General features: G+C 40.4%; 1 protein-coding gene and 1 long non-coding RNA gene across 5 annotated transcripts in view; both read left to right on the top strand.

The window, feature by feature from the left end:
* Nucleotides 1-25,743, top strand: part of RCAN2 (regulator of calcineurin 2) — a 261,968-nt gene that overhangs the window by 189,172 nt on the left and 47,053 nt on the right. The gene's annotated exons all lie outside the window — the stretch shown is intronic.
* On the top strand, nt 2,324-7,469 carry LOC118500204. The gene is made up of 2 exons (XR_004902757.1): nt 2,324-7,067; nt 7,332-7,469. It is a non-coding gene; the product is annotated as an uncharacterized LOC118500204 (long non-coding RNA).

Here is a 25,743-nt window from a genome sequence, read left to right as displayed (position 1 = left end):
TGCCTCTGCCTATAGGAAATCCTAGCAGTTCTTAGCATTTCTCCTCCACATTACTACTTCTCCTCCTCCTTCTCCTCCTCCTTCTCCTTCTCCTTTTTCTTCTTCTTCTTCTTCTTCTTCTTCTTCTTCTTCTTCTTCTTCTTCTTCTTCTTCTTCTTTTTTGGTTGATTCTACCCATCTGGGCTCTGCAGTGATTGTCAGACTGGGCTGGTTGGCACTTCTGCAGCCTCAGGGAGGGAAAGGAGAGGTGCTGATTGTATATAACCCTTTCACCATTCCTGGGCTAGAACTGTACTCTGATGATTATTTTTTTTCTGAGAGTAGCTGGGTTCTTCCTCTGCCCCTTGAAGTGATGAGAGGCTGCATCTTCTCATCTAGAAGGCTAGCAGAGCCCATGCTGAGCCAATCAGTGTCTGCAGAACCTTTGCACTGAAATCCTTTCTTGCAAAAGTCGGATGCCTGCAGGAGGCCTGATGCAGCATGAGGGTGCCAGCTCTGCAAGGCCCCGTAGGTTCAGATCAGGTCCTTCACATATGACAAAGGGACACTCCTAGCAGTATCGAGCTTTATCACAAGGTTCTCTTGAAGAGAGTTCAGAAATGAGAAAAGAATTTTCACTATAAGGAAAGAAAATGAAGAAGGAAGTCAGAGTGTTTTGGGTGATGCATCAAAGTGTAATAGGAAGGCTTGGCTTTGAACCTTCTCTGTGACTGAATACCCATGTGGCCACTCCATTAAAAGCAGAAACATAGTGGAAAAAATTTATAGGTGATACATTTTTTTTAACTTACTGCATAAATGCTTCAGTGTTGGAATGAACCTTGTCATGGGTGGTTGGTCATCTCTTTATGCAATTTATCTTTACCTGGAGCTTTTCCGAACATTGTAGACACATGTTCAGGGAGTTATTTATGTACAAGTAAGAGGTCAAATGGCAGGTCAGGTGGTCTCTGGGTATCATACAATTTATTCTCCTATTCCTCCTTCCATCATGATTTAATGTTTAATGATTTATAGTGATGTAAATTATTTTAGAACTTAAAAACATATAATAAAATGTGAGCTTCAGTTAGCTACAAAGAATTACATATTAAGTAAATGCGACCTTAAGGAAGGAAAAGAAACATAAGGATCTATTTGTTTATTGTTTTCAAAGGTGCCTTTAAAGTCATATGGGATCTACTAGGGATTGATTAAAACTTTTGCCTAGAATAATTATTTTTAAGTGGGAAGGAAATGTTTGGTGCCAAAATATGTCATCAGAGAAAGCACAAGAACTGTCCTCAGGTGACATGGCATTGATAAAGTCGTTATAACACTTCAGCAAATGGCCATCCACTTTTCTGACTGAACATTCCAAGAATGGATAACATGTAAACTCATAAGAGACTGATGTGTAAACTGTGCAGCCATTTCACTAACGTGACGTGAGAAATAGAACCACTGAAGCAACGAGGTATTCACGTGCTCTGACCAGCTCCCCACATAGGGAAGTCCACACAGCAGGCCGAGATTACCCCAAGACTGCCTGGTGGTTGCAGAACAGAGCAAGAGCTGTGTGTTATATGGCTTAGCATTATGGCTACTGTATTAGTTTGCCAGGGCTGCCATAACAAACTACCACAAACTGGGTGGCTTCAAAAACAGAGATGCGTCTTACAGTTCTGGAGGCCAGAGGCTGAGATCAAGGTGTTGTTGCCAGGGTTGCTTTCTTCTGAGGATTGTGACAGAGAATCTGTTCCCTGCCTGTCACCAGCTGTGGTGGTTTGCTGGCGATCCTTGCATTTCCGGGCTTGAGGAGCCCCAATCTCTGCCTCCAGCTTCACATGTCTGAAGTGTATCTGTATGTGTCTCTAAACTTCCCTTTTTTATAAGGACACCAGTTTTCTTGGGATTGGGTCTACACTGATGACCTCATTTTAACTTGATTACCTCTCTAAAAATCTTATCTGCCAGATAAGGTCACATTCTGAAGTACTAGGGATTAGAACTCCAACATATATTTTGGGGGATGAAGCACTTCAACCCATAACTGTTACATATCCTTTTCTGTATTTGCGGCGTACCCGCAGGAGACCTCAGTGTCCGCACCCTGCGGGGAGGGCTCAGCAGACCCTTGTCGGTTCCCGTGAGGCAGCCGTCAGCAGCAGCTGCAGATACGCTCAGGCTGCTGGGCACAGGGCTCCAGACACAGGGCAATTTTCAGTTAATGTCTTACTGCCTGGCTGTTTCGGTGACTTTCCACAATGCATTCTTAAAAGCTTTTCTGATATCTAGTGTGTGTGTGTGTGTGTGTGTGTGTGTGTGTGTGTGTGTTTCTGGGTGTGGGGAGGACCTTGATTTTATCCTTGTATAATTAAACAGTCCTATTCTATTAAGCATTTAGGTGGCTTTCAATATCTCACTATTATAAACAATACTTCAATAATAATAAGATTTATTGAGTGCTTACTGTGTTCCAGATATTAAATCATTTATAAACTTCTTACCAAGATAAGGGGCCAGTTCAATATCATACTCATTTGCATGGAGGAGGAGACTGCAGCCCAGAAGGTTCAGTGGTAGGAGCAGGATTTGCACCCAGGTAGCGCAGCTCCCAGGCCCTCATGTAACAGCTGAGTTATTTGTACTATCTTCCTGCATCTTAGCTGTGTGATCTTAGGCAAGTCATTAACTTAAGCCAATATGTAGGAAATGGGGCTAATAACACGACCTACCTTGTAGGATTGTGTTTAAAACAATCACTGCCATAGTTAGTGCTCTTTAAGTGTTGGTGTAAACAACCCCCCCTCCCCTCCATGTATCTCCCCCATCCCAAGTGGAGATACTGGAATACAAACCCAGGCAGTCTGACTCCAGGGCATTCTTGACCATGGCACAGGGGTTGACCTTAGAGTCAATGAGAAGAACTGTTAATAGAAATTTGCTTCATTCCTTTACCTTATCTTACTTCATTCCTTCCTGTTTCCTTGGAGGAAGTGTTTCTTCTTTGGCCTAAGATAACACTTGTGTCTGGACCTTCTCTCCCATGGCCTTCCTGGATCCATCACTGTTCTTCTTACCCCTGAATTATCAAGCCCCATCTCCCTGGCTCCTTCCTCTCAATCTGCAAACCTGCTCAGATTTCTTCATCAGGACAGCAGATGCCGTCTGGAAGCTGTGTTCCCTCTGGCCACTTCCCATCATTTTTCCCTTCTCTTTACCATTAAAGGTCTTTAAATAGTCGACTATGTTTTTCTGTTTCCGTGTCTCCCTGTAGTCCTGTCTTCTTCCCCTGCCCACAGAAGCTGCCTTTGCTCATTGCCAACACTGACGGACACTGCCAAGTCTGGATCTTGCCCCACCCTTACCCTCACACAGGTGACCCCTCTCTACTTCTTGCAATTAATATTTTCCTGCGTTTTCCCCAAGCTCTTCTATTCTGATTTTCTTCTCTTTCTTATTTCTCACCTTCATTCTCACCTTCTTTTCCATTCTTCTCCTTGACATCAGTCTTCCCAGGTTCTGTCCTTAGCCAGTGCTCATCTCTCTGTTCCCCATCTCAGATTTTGAGTTAAAGTTTCACATATAATCCTGGTGACTTCTCTGTCTGTCTCTTAGGCCCAGATCTCTGGGAGGAACTTAGACATTAATTGCTTGTACAGTTATTAGACATAGCCATGTGGGTATTCCAAAGGCACAGCAAACAAAACATGTCCAAAGTAGAGTGTTTCATATCTTTATTCCTGCAAATTAGCTGCTCCCCTAGATTCACCAAAAATCTGGGAGCCAGCCAGCTCTTCCTTCCTCTTCTGCCCCTATGCCAAGCGATGCAGATTTTTCTGAGGCTTCTTCCTCCTTGACGTCTTTTGATGCTTTCTTTTCTTCTCCGTGCTTCTGCCACGAACTTGACCCAGACCCACACCTTTTCTCTCTGGGATTACTGCAGCAGCCCCCGAGTGTGGCTTTCCCGCCTTCGTTCTCAACCATGTTCTAGTTCTGTCTCCACATCATAGAACATTTAGTATTGCCCTTTTTTAAAAATAACTCTTAAAATATCAAAGTGATATATGCTTACACTGTTTTTCTTAAGCCTTGGAAACATAAAAAAAATTAAAAACAAGTTTTTCATTTCTTAAAACTGAGTTATAACCATTGTAAACATATTAATGCATCCTTTCAGTGAAAAAAACGTATAATTTTCCTAATCATTGTTGGGATCATGTTCCATATGTCATTTTATTGCTCAGTTTCTTCCCACAACTCAGGACCTTATCTAATGTCATTAAAAAATCATTTAAAATAGAGATATTAGTGTCGTCTAGAAAATGAAACAAATGAGCTGTAATTTAACTACTCCTCTATTGTGGAGCATTTGGATTGTGGTTTTTGTTTCTTATCATTTTAACTAATATTAAATGAATAACTTTGTGCTTGAATCTCTAGCTTTTACCTTGAATTATTTCCTTGAGATCAGTTGCTAGAAGTGAAATTATTGGGTTAACAATATGAATATTTTTGAGGCTTTTGACATATTTTGTACAACTGTTTCCCAGAAAAGAGGGAACAAATTATTCCCTCTGTATTACATGAGATTAGACATCCCACATGGGCCAGAATTGAATGTGTACAATTAAGTAATATATTTTCTGATCCTGTAATTGAAAAATAAAACCATGGCATTTTCTAAATGTAATTGGATGTGTTTTCATATGTTTACTATGTATTTTCATATGTTGTTTATTAGCTGTAGCTATTTGTTATTCTGTGAATAGCCTATTCATGTTTTCAGTTGTATTAAGATTTTAGTAGTATTATTATTATCATTGTTATTTTGCATGAATGAGCAGTCATTCTGAAATGTAAGCCTTGCTTAAACATCCTTCATTGTTCCCTGTAACTCTCAGGGTGAAGTTGAAATCCCTTGGCACACAATGCCTCCCATTATTGTGCCCTTGACTGTCTGCCTTTTCTGTGCCAAGATGCATACAAATACACCACAGGTTATTCTGAACTACTTTCAGTTCTCAAAATAATGCATTTGTCCTTTATGCCTCATGTCTTCTCAACACGGTCTGTTTTCTACCCAAATCACCACTCTCTACCTGCCTGCTGTTTTGTCTAGTAAACTCCCAGGAGTTGCCTCCCCTGGGTGGGAACTGCTCTTCCCCTCTTGGTCTGAATCACATGTCTCTCCTCTGTGCTCTATAGTATCTGGAAAAGCCTCTTGCAAAGCCCTCACCACACTATACTGTCTCTCCTGTTCACAAAGAGGGCAAGTCTTTTGGTTTTTGCTTCCCTAGGGCCTAACAATAGGTAGCAGATAGGGTTGATGAAATAGAGGGAGAATGAATAAAGCTGTTATTCTCCATCTAAAAAGAGCTATATTTGCTCTGGGAAGTTTACCAAAATTTAAATCTCTTATATGAATAATGTAATAACCTCCTCTATACCCTTCATATATTCCCATAGGTAGAGATATGGTATTTTCGAATTTATTAAAGCCCTCATAGCTGGAATGTATAGTTACATACATCTAGTGTGTCTATACATCTCTATGAAGTTGTCGAAAAAGAATTATTCGGCATGGATTTGATTGTCTCCAGAATTTATTTACTATTAAGCATTTACTATAAAGAATTGGGTATTGTAAGTACATATGTTCAGCTATATAGCATTTGATTTCTCAGCTTAATTTAACAGAAAATATAGTGAAATGCTAAGAACCTGGAAATGGCAGGATAATGGATGGATGGATGGATGGTAGATGGAAAATAGATCTAAAGTTTACTTGTTGAGTAGAAAACATATACATTTGGGAATGATAACGTTATCTATTGCCTTATTTCATTCAGGCTTCTACAACAAAATATCATACACTGAGTTGCTTTATAAACAACAAATATTTCTCGCAGTTCTGGAGGCTGGGAAGTCCAAGGTAATGGTGCGAGCAAATCTAGTATCTGGTGCGAGCCTGCTATTCCATGCACAGACAACTACTGTCTGTGACCTCATGTGACAGGAGAGTAGGGAGCCCCGGGGATCTCTTTTGTGATGGGGAACTAATCTCACTCAGGAAGGCTCATGACCTAAGCACCTCCCTAAGTCCCTATCTCCTAACACCATTAAGTGTAAACAAATGAATCTGGGGGGAGGAGACACAAATATTCATACCATATCACTCTCTATAATCTAAGAATGCCTTTATGTTATTTCAGCAGACCATTTGAGGTTCAATTAAATTACATGTTAAAATAAAAATAAGTACATCTCTAAAAAGGAAGCTGACAAAAATTTTGCTGTGCATTTAGGGAAAAAAACAAAAGCAAACAAATAAAAAACAACAATCACTCCCAAGAATCTATCAAAATGATAGCATGACAAGTATATCCCAAAACAATTAATTATACTAGGAAGCCAAAAGTCACTTTTTAAACACATTTATCTTAGAGGAAATTAAAATAATAATTTCATGCCTATAATTTACTTTATGGTTTTGGTTAATGATTTGGAGACCAACCAATCTCTGGAGTATAAAGTTGGCCAACTTTGCTAATGCCCACAGCCTCATCTCTTAGGAATTTCCCAAGCACTACCTTTTTCTTTTCTCTTCCCGATAAAACAGGAGAGAACTGTGGTTGGCATTATCTCTGCTGCCTGACAGACTAATCACAATTTAGTGTAATGAGTTTGCTGACAGGGCAGTTTCAGGAGGTATTTGTATTTTAAGCCTTTTAATTTCAGTTTGGGGATGTAAGAAATTTTAGGCATCAATAAGCATCTAGAAAGATCTGAGCTATTTGCGCTGGTTGCTGAATCCTGCCTGCTCATTCATGCCTCTGTCCTTTGCAAGTACGGGGCTGTCTGCCTAAAACACTGTCTAGCACTTCAGATTCCCTCCCCATCCTCCAGGGGCTCCTAGTGGATAAAGAAAGCATGTATGACTAGGGTTCTTTCTTAGGCACAGGGCACAGCAGAACTGCATTTCAGGGACAGGTATATCCTTAGAAGACGCTGATTTAAAAAAATCCTGTGAAAGTAAGGCTATAGAATTGTGAAACTTTTCTGATTATAAAGTAAAAAGTTGTGTTATTTGTTGAGGTTTTTTAAAGGCCATAAAATGTTTTGTTGTTGTTATTTGTCATTGTTTTTTAAATTTACTTTTCAATTACCATTGACAGACAGTATTCTATTTGTTTCAGGTGTGCAACAGAGTGATTAGACATTCATATAACTTGTAAGTGATCACCCCGATAAGTCTAGTACCCATCTGACATCATATATAGTTATTACAACATCACTGACCAGTGTGGATGAAAACATGAAAGGGCCTGAGAAGAACAAATTGCCAGTTATAAAAATAGTCATGGGCAAAATTTTGTCATAAGTAAACATGACCTTGTCTATGGCAGAATATGTAGAATCTGTGGTGAAATTTTTTGTGTGAATCTTTTTGTAGCTATTAAGAAAAGGTCAAAAACTATCATCATTTGGTTTCCTCCTTAACTGTGAGATTTTAATCAAAGCACTGCAGCAGCTGGGGGCATTGCGGTGGGGGTGGGGAAAACTCCAAAGCTGATGCGTCCTGATGGGGTCCCATCCACTGGCTGGTAGGCAGCCTTCACCCGCCCGTCACTCACCTCGGTGTGGCTCCAGAGCAGTCTGACTTCACACTACGTGGTGCTCAGCGTAATGAAGGCACACTCCCTTCCTCTTATCTTCCCTCACCCCTTCTTTTTCTTCCACCTTTCTTGCTTTTATTTAAAAAGCAAAACCAACACCAGTGAAATTAATTATATTTAATGTCTTTCAGTTCAGCTGATTCAGCTTTTTAAAAAAACTCTATTGTTAAGTGTTTAGGATATAAAGAAAAGTTCTCTTAGAAACACCAATTAAATCTCTCCTAATTTTATCATTGAAGCTCTTCTTGTCCTCTTCTATTTTTTTCTAGACCTCAGAGAGGTGCCTTTTACTTCCCCTGAACCTTCAGTTCTTTCGACTCATGAACTTGGGCTTGTCCATTGGGTGCAGGGTGTAACTGGCCACAGTTACTGAGTGGCATTGCTTTCTGGATCTGTCCTGGTTGTGCTTTCTGTGATGCCTTTAGGCCAGGGATTGTGAGGAAATGGCATTGTATCAATTTTATGACTCCCCATAAGTTTTTATCGGGATTCTAAATTTTACCCAAAAATTTTATGATTTTTCTAAAATACAGTTGACCCGTGAGCAACATGGGTTGGAACTGCATGGGTCCACTTACATGTGGTTTGTTTGTTTTTTCAATAAATATACAGTTGGCCTTCTGTAGTCCCATGGATTCACATCTGTGGATTCAATGAACCAAAGATCATAAAGTATTTTCTGTCCATAGTTAGGAATCTGTAGCTATGGAGGGCCAACTGTCTGCATTGTCCTCCACCATTTCATATAAGGGACTTAAGCATCCATGGATTTAGTTCCCTCGGATGTCCTGGAACCCACCCCCTGCTGGTACCAAGGGATGACTGTAGCTCAGTTTTGGGGGAGTCAAAAGTTATCCATGGATTTTTGACTGTACAGGAGAAGGAGGGTGTCAGTGCCCTGACCCCAATGTGGTTCAAGGATCAACTGTAATTTTACATAAACCTGATCACCATGACCTTGCTGCTATATTTCCTCATACTTTTAGGCTTCCATCTTCATGTTTTTTAGTCATATATCCTTGATTATTAACTTGACAACATCATATTAATACTGCTCTGATGATTCTTTCCCTCTATGCTTTTTCTTTATTTGCAAGTCAAGTAATTTTTCCATTTGGATTTTCTCTTTATTATTTTAGGCACAATATTTTACTGATATTTAAAATTATTCTGGAATAGTAATCCATACAAAATTTCAGGGCGACTATGAAGAACATGAGAGGGGAGAGAGAGTTCAGTGCTGCAGTTGTCATTGAACTGAACAATAAACCAACAACCAAGTGGCCTCCTGTGAGCTACATTCCAGTTAGTCTTTCTGTATTTTCCTCTTTCTCGTCATTTAACATCTTGGCACTGAGTGATCGTATGTACTGCACAAGATATCATGATTGTTCATTTCATCTACACAATTGGAATTTCTTTCCTTCTTTCTATTAGTTTGTGATTACCCATGTTTTTTCCACATGTGCAAGAGTGCTGGATGGATGAAATCTTACATTATGGTACAGGCAAAGGCCCTGTTGAAAGAGAACTAAACATGCAATAAGGTGGAAGTGTTTCTCTCTCTCTCTCTCCCTCGTTGCACAATAGCTCTGGGGTAGTTGGCAGTCCATGGTGGGTCACTACCTGAGCTCCACAGTGTCATCCAGGCAGCAGGCCCTGCCAGGTTTCATACATGGCTCCACCTCTGTGTTCAAGGTGGCTGACTGCTTCAGTTTTCTCCATTTACCAGCTTAGGGAAGATAAAACGTGAGGTAGAGGACAGCCAGGTTTCTTTAAAAATGAGATTGAGAAGTTGCTTGTACTATTCCATTTGCATTCCATTGGCCCAAATGTAGTGATATGACCATACTTAGCTGCAAAGGACACTGAGAAATGTAGTCTCTAAATGAGTAGCCATGTTCCCAGATTAGTATCCTAATCATCCAGCATCAACCTCTTATCAGCCACAGTTAGAGGAGGTTTAGAAGGTAAGTGAACTCAAGACCCAGCAGTTATGTCTGGGATCCAAGAAGCTCCCTGTCTTCATTTCTACTACTTACTCCTTGTTTGCTGGTGCCTGGATTCCCAAATGGGAGAGATTCCTCACCAGAGCTAAAGATGCAGTGCTAAAAAAGCTGGCCTACCCTTCAAAAGCCACCTCCATATTTACTTATTTCTTTTGTTTCATTTAGTTGAGTGTTGTATATTGTGTCTTCATTCCAATCTTTTATAGTATGTGAAAGTATCTCTCTGCCCCAGCTCCCTGTTGCTATAATTGGAGAATGCAGGGCAGAGAAAGGGACACTGAGAGGCAGGGGGCTTGACTGCATTTTTATTGAAATTCTAGATTATGGAGAACTTTCAGGAACATGTTCATCCAATGGATAAGAGTAAGTCCCCCCACCCCACCCCACCACCCACCCATTCTCTCTGCAAGAAAGAAAAAGAGAGTGGGGTTTGGGAGTAGAGGGAGGGAAAAAATTAGTATCCTCAATTTGTATTGTGCTTTGCTACTTACAGAGCATTTTGATATCAAATACTTTTCTGATTATTGCAGTATCACTGTTGAAGTAGGCAGGGCAAATATAACCCCATAGATAAGGAAACTGAGATTTAAGAATAGCCATCTACTCACAGAATCCACAGCTCCTTTCAGGACTCCCACAGTCTTTCCAGAAAAAAATAAAAGGAGGTTGCAAACTGAGCCCCCAGAAAAATCCCACAACATGGCCTTCCAGTTTAGCTTTGAGTCATCCTTAAAGAGGTTAAATTTATGACAGCAAAAGCCTATTAAATGTGCGTATACTTGAGAATCATGAATATTTTATTTCTGTGAAAGGTTTTCAGTGTGAAGTTTGATAAGAAGTTGAATGAAAAGGGACCTGTAAGGGAGGTTGTATCTCTGATAATGATCTCACAGGACAGAAGCTTTAGTTCCATGAAATGTTCACCTTCATCTCTCATGGATGATGTATGTTTGCTTCAGGGGTCATAGTGGGAAAAGGAAGAACTGTGTATAACCACTGAACCCTTCCAGGATAGAAGCCTGTCTGATTCATCTTCCTCCACAGAGAGCCTAGCCAGTGTCCAGAACCCGGCTTCATAAATGGTCACATGACTGAACAGGAAGCAGAGACTGAGTCCTACTTTGTAAGGTGGAATTAGTCTATTTCTGTTATGATGCTGACAAGACATTGCTACCTGCAGAGTCATTCCATATGCAAGTAAGAGGCCTTGGTGCTGGATATGGTCTCGTTCATTCACTTCTCTGTTTTAGGGAGGTTTTGTGTCCATACAAAGGACCTCTTCCCAGTCCCGCCACAGCATGATAGAAGTTCTGCCGGCCATTTGCCAAATAACCACAGTGAGTGAGGCTTCTTTGCCTGGTTGTGTTCATAAGGTGCCCTTTCTAACTGCCTGGGCACATCTGTTCTTCAGCCCCTGAGAGAAGCTGCAGGAGCATTCCCCACTCCCCAGAAGCTCAGTACATGTCTGTAGCTCCTCGGCACGACGCCAGTCCTATCACACCAACCTGGAGGGGTCCTCTTGGCTTGGGCCCTAATGGAATCCCATGCCATGCCTTCTGCTTCTCCTTTCCATCTTACATTTTCCACTAGCTGTCCTTGGAAATCTGTGATATTGTATAAAGTTCCAACATTTGGGGGAAATGTTATATCTTTATTTTTCCAGCCACAAGGAAAAGTATGTGGTAAAATGGCTGGCTACTTACAATAGTTAGCACTTGTTAATAAGATTCTGTATGCCAGACGTTTATCACAATTCATCTTTAGTTCTCATAGCAACCATGCAAGAGAGTCATTATTATCCCGTTTTACAGATTAGAAAACAGTGACTCAAAGAATGGGCTCCTTACCTAACATCTGGTAAATGGCACAGCCAGAATTCAACTCTAACCCTAGGGTTGCATTTAGAAAAAGGCAAGGAAGACATTTTCCGTGGTCAAATTTGGGATGTGGGTATTTTCAAGTAGCTAGGACAATTTACCAGTCAATAAGTATTTGTTGGGCATCTACTAGAGTGGTCTTTTTCTAATGTCAAAGATCACCTATATCGAAGTCATACGGGCTCCACCCCTGACCCACTCAGTTAGAATCTTTGTGTTTGTGACTTGGGAATTGGCTTTGTTATTAGCTCTTCCAGGGGATTCTTACATTCCCGAGAATGTTGCCTACCCCACAGCAAGTAGCAAATAGCTATTGTTTCTCAAAGTGTGATCTTGGACCACTGTCATCAAATCACTCAGCATGATTACGTAAAATGCGGAGTTATAGACTCTATCCTTGGCAATAGGGTAAAGCTCAAGACCTATTTATACTTTTAGATATACATTTTTATTAATCACGGCATGTTACCATTATACATAATTACATACACACACACAGAACTAGGGGTTCAGGAGGGTTCTAGGTTGTATGTGTGAATGTATATCTAGGTGAAGGTAAAGAAGTTAAAACCTGGTGTTTAATAAAGAACTAGTGATAGATAAAGAAAGGCAAACACATATTATCAATCAATAAGTAGACACTATAAGACACCATATAATTAAATACCAACTGTGTGGTACAGAATCTCATTGCATTAGGAGTAAATAAAAGAAAACTAAGAATCAGTAGAAAGAATCAGTTTGTTTTTATGATGGAGGGTGTCTCGCAGTGCAACTTAAAGTGTAGGTTTTAAATTCGTTTAAACCCTAAATTCATGAAGATTGCAGTGGCATACTGTTTTTCCCAAATAAACGGAAGTGAAGAATAATTCCATCAGGAACTCAGAGTCACAGTTCCAGGAATGTATTAACCAGGAGCGACTAACGCTGAAGTGATGCAGCAGTGAATGCCACGTGTTTGCCAGCTCCCTCTGCCTGAATGACTCACTCAGCCTCACTCTGTGCATCAGCCTGGCGTCACTCGTGACTCAGGCCCATACTATCATACTCTCTCAGCAAAATTCAGCTGCTCCATGTCCTAGCTGCAGGGCCATTCAGGGAGAGTCAACATCAAATGTCACTTTCTCCTTTCCTGTCTCCTGCATTGGTGCCTACAGATTCTGATCTGTTAAATTTCATTAAAATTAGTTATATCTTTCTTTCCTTTACCAATAGTCCATGTTTGCAGAGCACTCCCACCTAGACACTTGGGACCTTCTGTCTTCCTTCTGGGCCAGAAGGAACCTTTGGTTCCTGGCTGGGAAGCGTCCAGGCTGGGCTGGGCCATTCACCACTATCCCCTCGGCGCTCTGCTCCCCACAGCCCCAGGCACTTGCAAGAGCCCATCGCTGTAGTGTTGGCCACTCTGTCCACCCTTACCCTGGCCTAACGGCCACTTTTGAGATCGTAAGCCTTTCAACTAAATATTCCAACAGTTATTATACATAAATACTACACATTTCTTTTGCACTTTTGTTTATAAAGTGGCAACTCTGTTAATGCAACTGTCTCTCTTTCTACCCCCAAGCTTTAGTCTCTTTTAACTCTCCCTAGAAAATTCTAGTTTGAAGTCAGAAGTCCTCTGGGGTGTGAAGGTAACTTTTGGCTGAGGCCACAGTTACCTATGATCAAAGCACTTATGACCAACTTCTTCCAGGTGCAGCTGTGGTGCTTACTTCAAGTTCCAGGTCTTTCCTACCCAGACGTCAGCCAAATCATCCTCCCTGCCACCACCACCATCACCGTCACCACCATAACTTCTGAATGGCCGTCTCCTTTTTGTTTCCCATTATGTTGGCAGAAACTCAAGAGGAGATTAAGAAGTGTTCCTTCCTCTTTGTTATTTAGACTTCTCAACCTTTCACCTCTGTTTTTAATGAGCAGAGACAAATTTACTGCTCCTATTTATATTACCTCTGTCCCTTTACCCTTTAAAACTACATACAGTTTAAACTGTTCCTCAGTTGTAGAGAAAGACAATAAAGTATTCTCTAAGCATAATTTTAAAAATGCATACACATCACATTCCCCCTTTTTTCTAAATCACTTGGTAACTGCGATGTGACCAGCTAGCCCTGGGATTCAGTGTCTAGATCCTTTGAAAGCTTTGTGGAGTATGATAGAATCCAGGCACACAGTGGGTCTTAAGCCAGTGCCTATCATTGTGTGACTTCTACCATTAGGAGGGCCCACCTTTCTTTTCTCCACCTGTAATCCATGGATGATTTTGTAACATTCATGTTCATATTTAATTATAGTCATAAAGAATTCTTTTCAAACATTAGAATCAAATGGAAAAGGATTCTAATCTCTCAGTTAACCAGACCAACAGGAGCCAGGGTGTTCAAACTGTAACCAAAGTATCATGTTAGTAACAACCCATCACCAAGGTAAGTGAGTGTTGAGGACAAAGAGACAAGGTGGTCTTGAGGGGAATCAGAAAACCAGAGTTCTTGTCCCTGCCACTGACTTCCTGTGGTTAAGTCACTTTTCCATTGTGCCAAGGCCAATGTTAGTCAGTACACACTGGCGTGTCTATACCTCTTGTTTAAATTATTAAAATACTTTTATATTAGTTGGAAAATAGCCTTTGCCTAAGCCCCTTGCAAGGCCTCTTCGGCTGCTTTCCTAGAACACCCTGGATTTCCCTGTGATCCAGTCAACCAAGGCCTGTTGCCTGTGTCTGGCTGATCCGCATCCCTGTAGAAAGATTCCTGGGGAAGTACCTAGGGCATCACACCTGCTCTGGGTTTAGGATTTCTTATCTCTGAAATGCAAAGATAGATTCGATAATCCCTAAGCTCTCTTCTAGCTCTGAAATCCTGAGGTTTTATTTTATTTGTTTAATATTTAGAAAAAACTTAGAATATTTAGACTTCACTTAGAGCCAAAATTCTGGAATTGGCTTTTGGGAAAGGGTATGAAGTTCTATCTACATTGGAGGTCAGAAAGAGCCTGAAAGTAGTTCTTTGCCAACTTGATCGGAAAGTTTGTGGTGTATCACAAATGCTCCCAGAATGAGAGTACTTGTGGCACTGTCACTGCATTATAAAGACAGATGGCAGGGCTGTAGCTCAGTGGGCCACAAAGCAGGCTTTGCTTTCATGGTATAATTTAGGAAATGAACACAATATTTTCAGTAGATGAAGATAGAGGGCTTCTTTGCAGAAGAACCTAAGGGTTAAGACTGCATCAATTTCTCCTAAAACATCTGTATGATCTATTTTGAGTTATTGGCATCCACAAGAATAGAACAGTAACCTAAGTTGCATGGGAGCTATTTAAGCGGTTTCTTTTTGATAAACATATTTAAATCATTAAGGGAAATGTGAAGTATTTGTACTAAAATACACATTTTAAAGTTTTCTCTTATGCAATTAAATTGTTTTAACTGGGAAGCTCAGGATTCTGGTAGACCCAAAGAAAATGGAAGTGAGCAAGACAGAAGTGGCCCCTGGCCTCATAGTGCTTCCAGTACATTTGGTATTCAGAGAAAGTTATTAAAAGTGATGGTGGGGGGCAAATTAGTGGTAATGGTGCAGGCACTAGAGAAACACTGCTACTTATTCAGCCTTGGTCAAATTCCTGGAGAGCAACCTTAGGAATCTGTGTGACAAGCAAACCAAAGGCTTCCCATGCCCAGACCAACTGTGGCCACAAGTTGAGAAACTCTGCTCTTGAGAGCCGGCCTTGTGAATCTGCCTATAAGCAAGCAAATGCCATAAGCTGGAAATATGTCCAGGGCTGGTATTAGCCAGCACACATCTGTTAAAATATCAAGCTCATTTCCTATAACCACTAGTAACTAGCTGCCGCCTAGAATACTTGAGGGCCTCTTCTCACCCCCTCGTTCCCTCCTACCCTAAACTTCAGCTACCTGGCCTTCTTCGGGTTGCTCCCAATCAATGAGCAACCCAAGAGCCTACCACAGCATGGGCCTCTGCTAGAGGGAAGTGGCTGAGATCTGTTCTAGAACAGGACTGACTTACAGATAGTTTTAACATTGTCCTTGAAAATGAGTGATTTTATAGGGAAAACATGACAGCTCTGTTTCTAGATGAAACACACACACACACGCATGTGTGCACTCAGCATACCAGACCTCCCCACAGACCTCCCCAAGGCATCTACAGCTTGCTAACCACATTACTAATAGTCTTTTAGTATAATTAATACCCAGCTTCTTTACTAAAGGGGAGAAAGAACAGTTGACAATAGTTACGATGAATGAACTTCTCTGGCCTATTATTTTATAAGAAGCTACAGCCTTTTGGCAGTAGAAGTAATTCTCCAAGGCTCCATTGGAACCAGCAGAATCTGTGTCAAAATACAGCTCTGTAGGGAGAGCAAGCCTTCTTAGTTCTTTATGTTTATTGGGTGCCTGGGGATGTCTGCTAATTGTTTTTTAGTCTTCTAACCTGAGGAAGTTATATTTCCCGTTTATCTGTCTATGTCCTTGTAAACAAAGATCCTTTTAACAGTTAACAGTTGACATATTATGAAGGTTCTGTGCTCTGGTATGCAGGTTCTTTGCTTGAAGAGATTGAAACTATTTCTAATATTTTCCTGTTCCTTATTTAGAAATTATTTTCAGGAGATATTAGTTAAAGGATTCTGTGCCTTTAAATGTTCCCTTGGACAGCATTAACTCTGACTTTTCCAATTTGGAATGATTAATCACCTCACCCATACTGCCAAGTCCTGGTTATTACAGCACTACCCAGAGCTCTCCTGGCCAAAAGTTTCATCTCCCCTGGGATTGCCCTTGATCCTTCAAAGTTTTGTGCAGGGTAAAGAGCATTTTACCTACTAAAGCATAGATTCCATCTCTAGTTCTTCCACTAACCAGCTATGTGACCTTGACCAAGACTCTTAATCACTCTGTGGTACAATTTCTTCATCAATGAGGATGATGATAGCAACCACTAATATCTGCTGAGTTCTTATCTGCCAAGCATATTCTCATCTCTTTACATGGACCATCCCATTAAGCAATAATTTTTCTTTTTTAGCAATTAGTCTTTACTGGCTGCATTTTATGCACTGTCTCATTGAGTTCTCACAACAACTCTGTGAAGAAGCTATTCCTGTTATTCCCATTTTGCAGAAGAGAAGACTGAGCATTACAAAGGCCAAGTTCCTTGAGAAAGGCTTTCCTATAGTGAGTGAACCCAGCACAATGTGATAACCAACCCATTATTATAATTACATATATGCTACACTGCCCCAATCCACCTGGTCTTAGAGGACAAGTAGAATTTAAACAAGTGGAGATGAGAGTCAACAGTAGTTTGACCAAAGGCCTGGAGGCAGAGAAGTCTCAACCAGTGCTTCTCAACAGGGGATAATTACCCACTTCGAAGGGGACATTCAACAATGTCTGGAGACACTTTTAGATAGTCATGATTAGAGGGTGCTACTTACATTTCATAGATAGAAGCTATGGCTGGCCCTAAACATTCCACATGCAAAGGACAACCCCACCACAAAAAAACTCTCTGACTCCAAATGTCCATAGTGCCAAGATTGAGAAACCTTGCTCTAGAGCAAGACTACTCTGTTTGTGCATCTCCGAAGGAAGAGACAACTGGGAACTCTTGTGGTGTTGCCTGGTTGCTAAAGTCTCCTCTCTGTCCACTAGGAAATGAAGAATTCAGAGTATTAGGAGGTGGGCCACAGCGAGGGTCAACAGATCCCCTTGATGGCAAGCAAGACTTTGGCTTTTAATAATCAGTTTAGTGCACAAATGAGTTGAAGAAAAGATCTTCTAATTATGTGAGTTCTCACATTTGCCAAGAAAAGTTAACAACTACTCAAAAGGGAAAAAAATTCCTGGATGCATGTTAGAATCATCTGGGAAGGTTTTTTAAATACTAGTGCTCAGGTCTCATTCCAAGAGTTTCTGGTTAACAGGATCTGGTGTGACCTAGTTGGTCCAATGACAGCCAAGGTTGAGAATCACTTGCTATGCTAGATCAAGGTAGGCTGTTGAGAGTAGAAGCTTGATGAAATAGCTTTAGAGATGACTTTACCATAAAAAACAAAGCATCCTGTACATGGGACTTTAAAATCCTTGCAACAGGCCCCAGCTGGGTGGCTCGGGTGCTTGGAGCCTCATCCCATACATCAAACCTCTATCGGAGGCAACCGATCAATGTTTCTCGCTCGTATTGATGTTTCTCCCTACCCCACTCAAATCAATAAAAACATGTCCTTGGGTAAGGATTAAAAAGTAAAACAAAATAAAATAGGATAAGATAAAATAAAATAAAATGTAAAATACTTGCAATAGCCTTCCAGAAATGAATTACTTGAATCTAACCATGAAGAAATAGCAAAAAAACCCAAAGTGAGGGACATTCTACAGAACATATGGTTTTTACACTTCAAAAATGTGAATATCAGCCCTGACCAGGATGGCCAAGTTGGTTGCATGTTGTCCCGCAAAGCAAAAGGTCACTGGTATTGGTTCCATTCCCGGTCAGGGCACATGTCTCAGTTCCAGGTTTGGTCCCTGGTCAGGGCGAGTACAACAGGCAACTGATTGATGTTTGTCTCCCTACTTTTATCCCTTTCTTCCCCTCTCTTTAATAAGAAAAGTGAATATCAAAAACTGAGGAATGTTCCAGACTAAAAGAGACTAAAGAAACATGGTAGGTAACTGAATTCAACACATGATGTGGACTTTCTTTTGCTATAAAGCACACTAATGGAACAATTGGTAAAAACTGAAAGTGGTTTGTAGGTTACTGTGTTGATTTTAACTTTCTGATTTTGATAACCATAGAGCAGTTATGTAAGAGAATGTCCTTGTTTTATTAGATATACACAAAGCTTTTAAAGTTAAAAGCACATTTCATCTGCAACTTTTCAAGTGATTCAGAAGTTGTGTGTGGGGCGGGGGTGGGAGGGATCAAAGGATAAAACAAAGGTGATAAAATGTTAACATTTGGGGAATCTGGGTAAAGGATACGTGGGAGTTCTTTATATTCTCTTCTCGCAGCTTTTCTATAAATTTTGAAATTATGCCAAAATACAAAGTTAAAATACTCCAAAATAGAAAGATTCCTGTCTCTGAAGTCACTTGGGACTAAGATCTGTGTCCATTTTTCATGAATGACTTAGATGACATCTTATGAGGTGGTCTGAAGGTTATGAGATATTTATGTAACCATCAGAGAAGTTCCACTGTGGCTTCTAAGCTAAGAGATTGCCTCTTGTAAATGGGTCTCCTGATAGAGCTAAGTCATCTCTTCAGAGCCTCGTTCTTTGAACAACTAATGTTGAATCAACTTCATCTAAGTCAGCACTATGGTGACTTAGTCATGGAAATGCTGCAGCTACTTTTAGCACTTTATCCCAGAGGATTCAGTCCTCCTCTCAAATTCTTTATTCATATTATGGGATGGAAGGTTGGGGGAGTGGCTACTCAGGAAGAGAGATATAGATTAGTTCATTAAATACTCATATAATCCTCCAGAACACTTCCCTTCCCTTCCTGTCTGCCTTATAGTCTGTTTGGCAGCTGTAACAAAAATATCACAGACTGGGCGGCTTAAACAATAAACATTTCCCAGAGGAGGAACCCAAAAACCCAGAATTTATTTGGAAAAAATGTGTACTTATTCTTACATTTAAACTTCAGTTGCCTTCAAAGTATTCTCCATTTGATGCAATAAAGCTATCAAGATTTTTTTTTGCACTGCTCAAAACAGTTTTCGAACTTGTGAATTTTGATCCCTTTTAGTGCTTCTGCCATTTTTTCTTTCATCTCTTCTACATCAGCAAAATGTTTCCCTTTGAGGACATTTTTCACCCAGGGAAACAAAATATAAGTCTCTTAGGGCAAGAACAGGTGAATAGGGAGGGTGAGGCATGGAGGTCATGCCATTTTTGTGTCTGTCAAAGCTGCTGAACACTCAGCATGGCATGGGCAGGTGCGCTCATAAATCATCATGAAATGGGCAAACAGGTTGAAAGAGTCTTCAAAAAAATTCACTGAAACCAAATGCAGCCTCTCACAACAATGCCAGCTGGTACACTGATACAGATGCACTCCTAGAACACTCACCGAGCAGGGGAAGCTTATACTAAAAGTAGCCTGTCCTCCAGAAGATAATTCCAGTTTTTTGGGGGGGTTCCCCCTCATGTTTCTCATAGTCTGGAACCTGAGAAGTCCAAGTTAAGGCACCCCATACTTAGTGTCTGGTCAGAGCATCCTGGTTCATAGATAGCCACCTTCTTGCTGTGTCCTCACAGGGCAGAACCAGTGAGAGAGCTTTCTGGGGTCTCTGTTATAAAGGCACTAATCCCATTCATGAAAGTTTCACCCTCATGACCTAATCAACTCCAAAACCCCACCTCTAAGCACCATAACATGAGGGGTTAGGATTTGACATATGAATTTTGGAGGGACACAAACATAGTTTATAACACTGCCCCATCGATGCCTCCTTCTGGCATACATTTTTAAAAGATAGGTGGAGAAATGGGTACAGGCGCTGTTCCTTCTTTATAGACAAGAAGATTGGAACACAATAAAAAGCTACTTTCCAGAAACTGAAAAAGTGAAGGAAATGAGCATTTCTCAGCATAAAGGTGATTGTCTATTTTGGAGAAAATCATTTTTAACTGTTCTCTGTGATCCATGGGTAGGGTGACCACACATCTCATTTAGTTCAGTGCAGTCCTGGTGGGTACCAGTCCTCCTAGCATAATTAGCAATGCCTCATTTTATACTTACACACTTGCCAGTTTGGATACTAACTTCTACTGTGATCTACCTGCAGAGAAAGCCATTTCCATCTCATGTGGGAGAATAATTTACACCAAAGGTGGTAGTACTCAGATCATTTTGCCTCATAATAGAAAAATTAACCTGTAACTAACCTTGTGGAAATCTGAACCCATTCGGGATAGAACAGAGATGGATATAAAAATAGAAAGTAAAGGCGTTCTCCAAATGTAACAATAAAAGACTTGAGAACTGAAAGTCGGTTGAATCTGACTTCTTCGTTTCTCTGTCTTTTTTCCTTCACCAGCATCCTAAATTATTTTTTATGGAATGAAGCCATGTTTCTTGCTTACCCTTGTAGACAGAGCCTTGCATTCTCATCCCCTACTTGTGTCCTGTTTCCACAAAAGGGTCGGACAGTACTGATAGTATCTGCTCAAGACGTTAATGAAACTCACATCAAGTTTCAGGGGAAGTCAACCAAATGTGTATTGGAGGCTGCCGCTCACTGCCTCTTTGGCTTTTGTCCAACTTCTGTCCCTGTCTAGCTCACAAAATGATGCACACACTAACTGGGAAGCAAAGGCTCCATCGAGATGACATAAATTGTAGCTGAGGCGCTGCCAAAGGGATGATTTAATATAGTCCAGAGAGTTTTCAGTGCAATTTTCACTCCCATTCTTGAGCTTTGAAAAAGTGTGACTACAATTGAAGTTATTTATGAGAGTGTGGGACGGCTTCTTTCAAACACAAACAGGCTTTCGTGTTTAAAGTGCTCCCCAAAGCAGCATTTGGAGGGAAAGACTCTGTTGTAGCTCATAAGATCAGAGAGAGGGATGGTTTGATTGTGACAAGATTAAAATGTAAACACACTCATCCTGATATAGCTAAGGCACATTACCGTGTCTCATGGATGCCTCTTTTGATGGAGGAACACTTACCTCCTGGGGCCACAGAGCCCCTAGCTGTGGCCACAGCTCATCTGCTCCTTGCTCCTGCAGGTGGCTTGGTGCTCCCCAAAGATTATGTGGTGGCAGAAACTGCCCTTCTACGTGCACTGCTGATGTTCCTGACTGAAGGCAGATGTTACAAGCTCTGGTCTGACCCTTAGGAAATCTTGCATGGTGTATTAAGATATCCAGTAGAATTCTACACATCAAACCTTGACCTGTATTTTTTTTTCTCTTGAACACTTTTTATTTGGGAAAAGAAACCAACTCACTGAAATAGCAATGAACTCATAGTGAATGTTCCTTCTCTGTTGTTATATTTGTAGAACATCTTCCATGTTTTAAGAGACTGTCTTAATCTGTTTTTATTATTTCTAATGTATCCTTTGGATGGACAGAGCATAAGAAACCAGCCAGACTCCGAGAGCTAATGGTGGGGAAGAGTCTGTGTTTCAATAGCTGTGTAGCAGTGAGGGTCCTAGTGCTATGATCATCCTATAAGCTTCTTGTCATCACTGGCCTCTGATAGGTTTTCTTTCTCCAGAATTACAGAGTAGGTGATGCTTATACCAAGCTAACAAAAAAGCATTCATGACTTTTCATGATAAGCTAGTGAAAGAACAACAGTGATTATGTGCACCATCCAACAGCTTAGACGAAATCTGTGTTTGGAAGAAGGTGGTGGAGCCAAGGCTGGTCTTGGCAAACTCACCAGCTGTTTTGCACTGAAAGTGCATTCTCATGTGCTCCAGAGGGCCATGGAAAGATAGACTTCACGGGCCAGAGACTCGGGGATTAGAGGCAAAAATGTCCTCTATTTTTGGTAACCAAAATAATACCTACTGTGAAACCCTAGACTGTTGATTGTCAAACATAATCTTAGCCACTTCTGCCTTTTCTTGTTTGCCACAGAGCTTTCTCAGTCAGTTTAGACCACCTCCAAACCAAAGTTGAGTTAAAAGCCCTAATGCTTAGCCAATCAGACATCCACTACTGTATCCCCAGGCTGCTGCCCCAGGCGTTTACATCCATCTGTCCTGGCATGAATGTCCATAAAAGTCTCTGAGGTTACTCTCTAGTCTTCTTGTCCTGACAACAATGTAGGGCTTCCTGCCCTCCCTCTCTACATCTGTGTTCCTCTTGGAAGAACCCAAAAAACTATTTAAGTTCTTCCATGACTCTATAGCTATGAGAAATCTCTGCCTGAACATTCCACACACCCATGTCCAGTCTGCTGTCCCTGCACAAACTAGGGTGTGGGAGGGAGTCCTCGGCCTTGCTTTCCTAGAGGCCCCTCTCCCCAGGTGCTATCTGTTCTCAGATCTCTAAACTCAGCTGGGGGTCTCAGAACACTGCTCACCCCTGGGAGGTTTGACCAAGAGTGAAGTAGGCTATAGGTCCCCAACTCAGACACACACCCGCATATAACTGTATGGCTCTCCCTCCAACTTTCTAGTCTAGAGAAATTCATCCACTTTGATGGGAACTGACTCTGCACATATTCTTCTAAATATTTTATATTGAACTCAAAAGCTGAGAATCTGACCCCTTGGTTTTCTGCTTCCACAGTTAAGGGGCAGATGACCTACATTTAGCACCAAGTAGAGTAATGGGATTCCGAGAAGAAACCATCACATAGTACATTCCTCAACAAATACAACCAACATTCCAAAACCAGAACTTTAGCGAACATTTTGCTGTGTTTATCAGTGTTTACAGATTAAACCCCTCCTTGTCTGAACTAAGTAAGCTCTGTGTTAATCTTTGAATCACGAATGGCAGCGCTAGAATGCTGCTGGAAAGGAGATGATAAAATAATCACAGTCTGTATTTGCTTGCTGCAAGATCCACAGGAAACCTCCATGCTGTGCCCCACTCAGCCAAAACTCTCATCATCATCTTTCTCAGCCTTTCACAGAGCTGACCGCAGGCCACCTGTGCCCTGAGAACCGAATGCAGTGAGCAGGCTTGTTCACAACAGAAACACACAGATCATGGTGGGGTTTGTTTGTTTTTTTTCCCCATTCTTTCAGCTCTTAAATTGGAGATGATCATGATTAACACGACAACCGCAATCCATTTGGAGAACATGCCCGTGCCATAGATGGACACAGCCATTCCGCTAGTCTGTGTTGACTTTTTTATTTTAAGAAATACTTTTCTTATTGTTGTTCAAGTATAGTTGTCCCCATTTTCCCCCCACCACTCTCCCCCAGCCCATCCACCCCACCTCCCACTCTCAGTCCTACCCTCTTTGGCTTTGTTCATGTGTCCTTTGTACATGTTTTTTGATGGCCCTTATCCTTCTTCCCCCCAATATGCCCCTCCCACCTCCCCTCTGGTCACAATCAGATTGTTCTTTATTTCAATGACTCTGGTCATATTTTGCTTGCTTGTTTTTTTTTTTTAATTAGGTCTGTTGATTAAAATCTTTTCTGTACTATATAAGCACAAAATACTTAATGTTTGTAAGATATTTACAATCTCATTTATATCTGTGTATGTATAAGATCCATGCATTTTTAAACTCTTGCACAAAAAGATTTTTAAATGTAATAAAAAAGTATGGTAATAATTTTCAGTTATTCTAACTAGAATGAAGAGATTAACTTCAGCAAAGGAAAATTACTTAAGCTCCTTAAGTCTTATTTTCTTTATCTGAAAAGAGGTAATAATAATAATAATAATAACGCTTCCGCTACATACCTAGGGGGATTGTGCTCATTAACAATATAATTTATTAAAAAGCTATATAAAATATGTAAAAGCAATGTATAAACTCTGAAGTGCAAAATCCTGCTGTGGATGTTACCATCATCACCACCATTAATAGTAAGCAGTACATACACATGTTTTCATGGATGCAACTGGGAGAGCAGATAAATTCTGAATCCCATGCCTTCATCTTTAGTGAAAGGAGAAACAAATTTTTGAAAGTCTGTTGACCCAATTGCTTCAGCGGCAAAAACAAACAAACAAACAAACAAAACTCCAGAATATTGGTACCATCAGGAAAGGCACTTAGAAAAACAGTGTGAGCATGCACTGCCCACATCCAATATTTGGAATACCAGGTCCTGAAATAATAATAACACAGTCTGGTTGCCATTCCTTGAGAAAAACTTAGCCAAGGTCGGCAAAGCCATTAAGCTGGACAGGTAAAATATTCTAGACCGTTTTAAAACATTAAATACCCTCAGACTCAAACAAAAGACAAATGCTACAATGGAAGATGCTTACCCAGGGGACCTGCACAGGTGAACATAGTCATTGTTCACAATATCTCAGCACAGCAAAGCCAGGAAACCTCAATTTGAAACTTACAAAAGCCAGACCCAGAACCCAAAAATCTATATTCTTATAGAATAGTCTACTGAATCTGGAATAAACTTACAGAACTAATATTTTCTATGAGTAATACAGGCTAAAAATATTCTTTTAATTCAAAAAGTCTTGTTTTACTTTTAATAACATATATTTTTACTAATAATGGAAGAATTGTATATTTATATAAAAATATACCAAAAATGATAAAGAATATTAAGTTTTATAACAGAAAAATATTTTTACATCTTGATGTACATTTTCCTAATTGTTTTCTTTCTTGTGAAATTTATTACATAATATTTATATAATATATATGCAACTTGTGAAGCATAATAAAATAAACCCTTATAAGCCTACCGCCTTACTCAGGAATTGGTCATTGCTCCTTATCTCAAGGGACAAATGTTGTTTCATGAGAGAGATAGGAATATAAAAATAGGTGCAGCCAGTATGGAAATGATTATGGAGACCCCTTTAAAAATTAAAAATAGAACTACCATATGATCCAGCAATCCCACTTCTGGGAATATGTTTGACGGAGATGAAATCACTGCAGCATGATTCACAGTATCCAAGACATGGGAGCAACCTGAGTATCTGTCAACAGAGTAATGGATAAAGAAGTGTAGTATTCATGCACAGTGGGATATTATTCAGCCATAGGAAAGAAAGAAATCCTGGCATTTGTGACAACATGAATAGATGCCAAAGACATTATTTTAAGTGAAACGAAGAACAGATTGCTGGTTGTCAGAGGCAGGGCTGGGTTGTGGGAGGGGAAGATGTTGTGCCTACTTTGTTAAATGTGATGGGTAGGTCCTAGGATGTAATGTACAGTGTGATGACTACAGTTAATACTATTGTATTATATATTTGAAAGTTGTAAGAGGAGAGTTCTCCTCTTACACTATAAATTTCTCACCTCACACAAAAAATAGTAACAATGTGAGGTGATTGATGTGTTCACTAATGCTCTTGTGGGAACATTTTGTAATATGTACATGTACCAAATCATTATGTTGGGCAGGTTAAATTTATATAATGATTATATGTCCATTATGTTTCAGTTAGACTAGGAGAAAACAAAAGATGCTTATATTTTTAAAAAAGTACATAGTCAAATGAGGATAGGGTAGTTTTTCCAGG

This window comes from Phyllostomus discolor, chromosome 4, assembly GCF_004126475.2.
Source record: "Phyllostomus discolor isolate MPI-MPIP mPhyDis1 chromosome 4, mPhyDis1.pri.v3, whole genome shotgun sequence".
NCBI classification, from domain to species: domain Eukaryota; kingdom Metazoa; phylum Chordata; class Mammalia; order Chiroptera; family Phyllostomidae; genus Phyllostomus; species Phyllostomus discolor.
The sequence above is the reverse complement of the archived record's forward strand: the minus strand, read 5'-3'. Positions and strand labels throughout refer to the sequence as shown.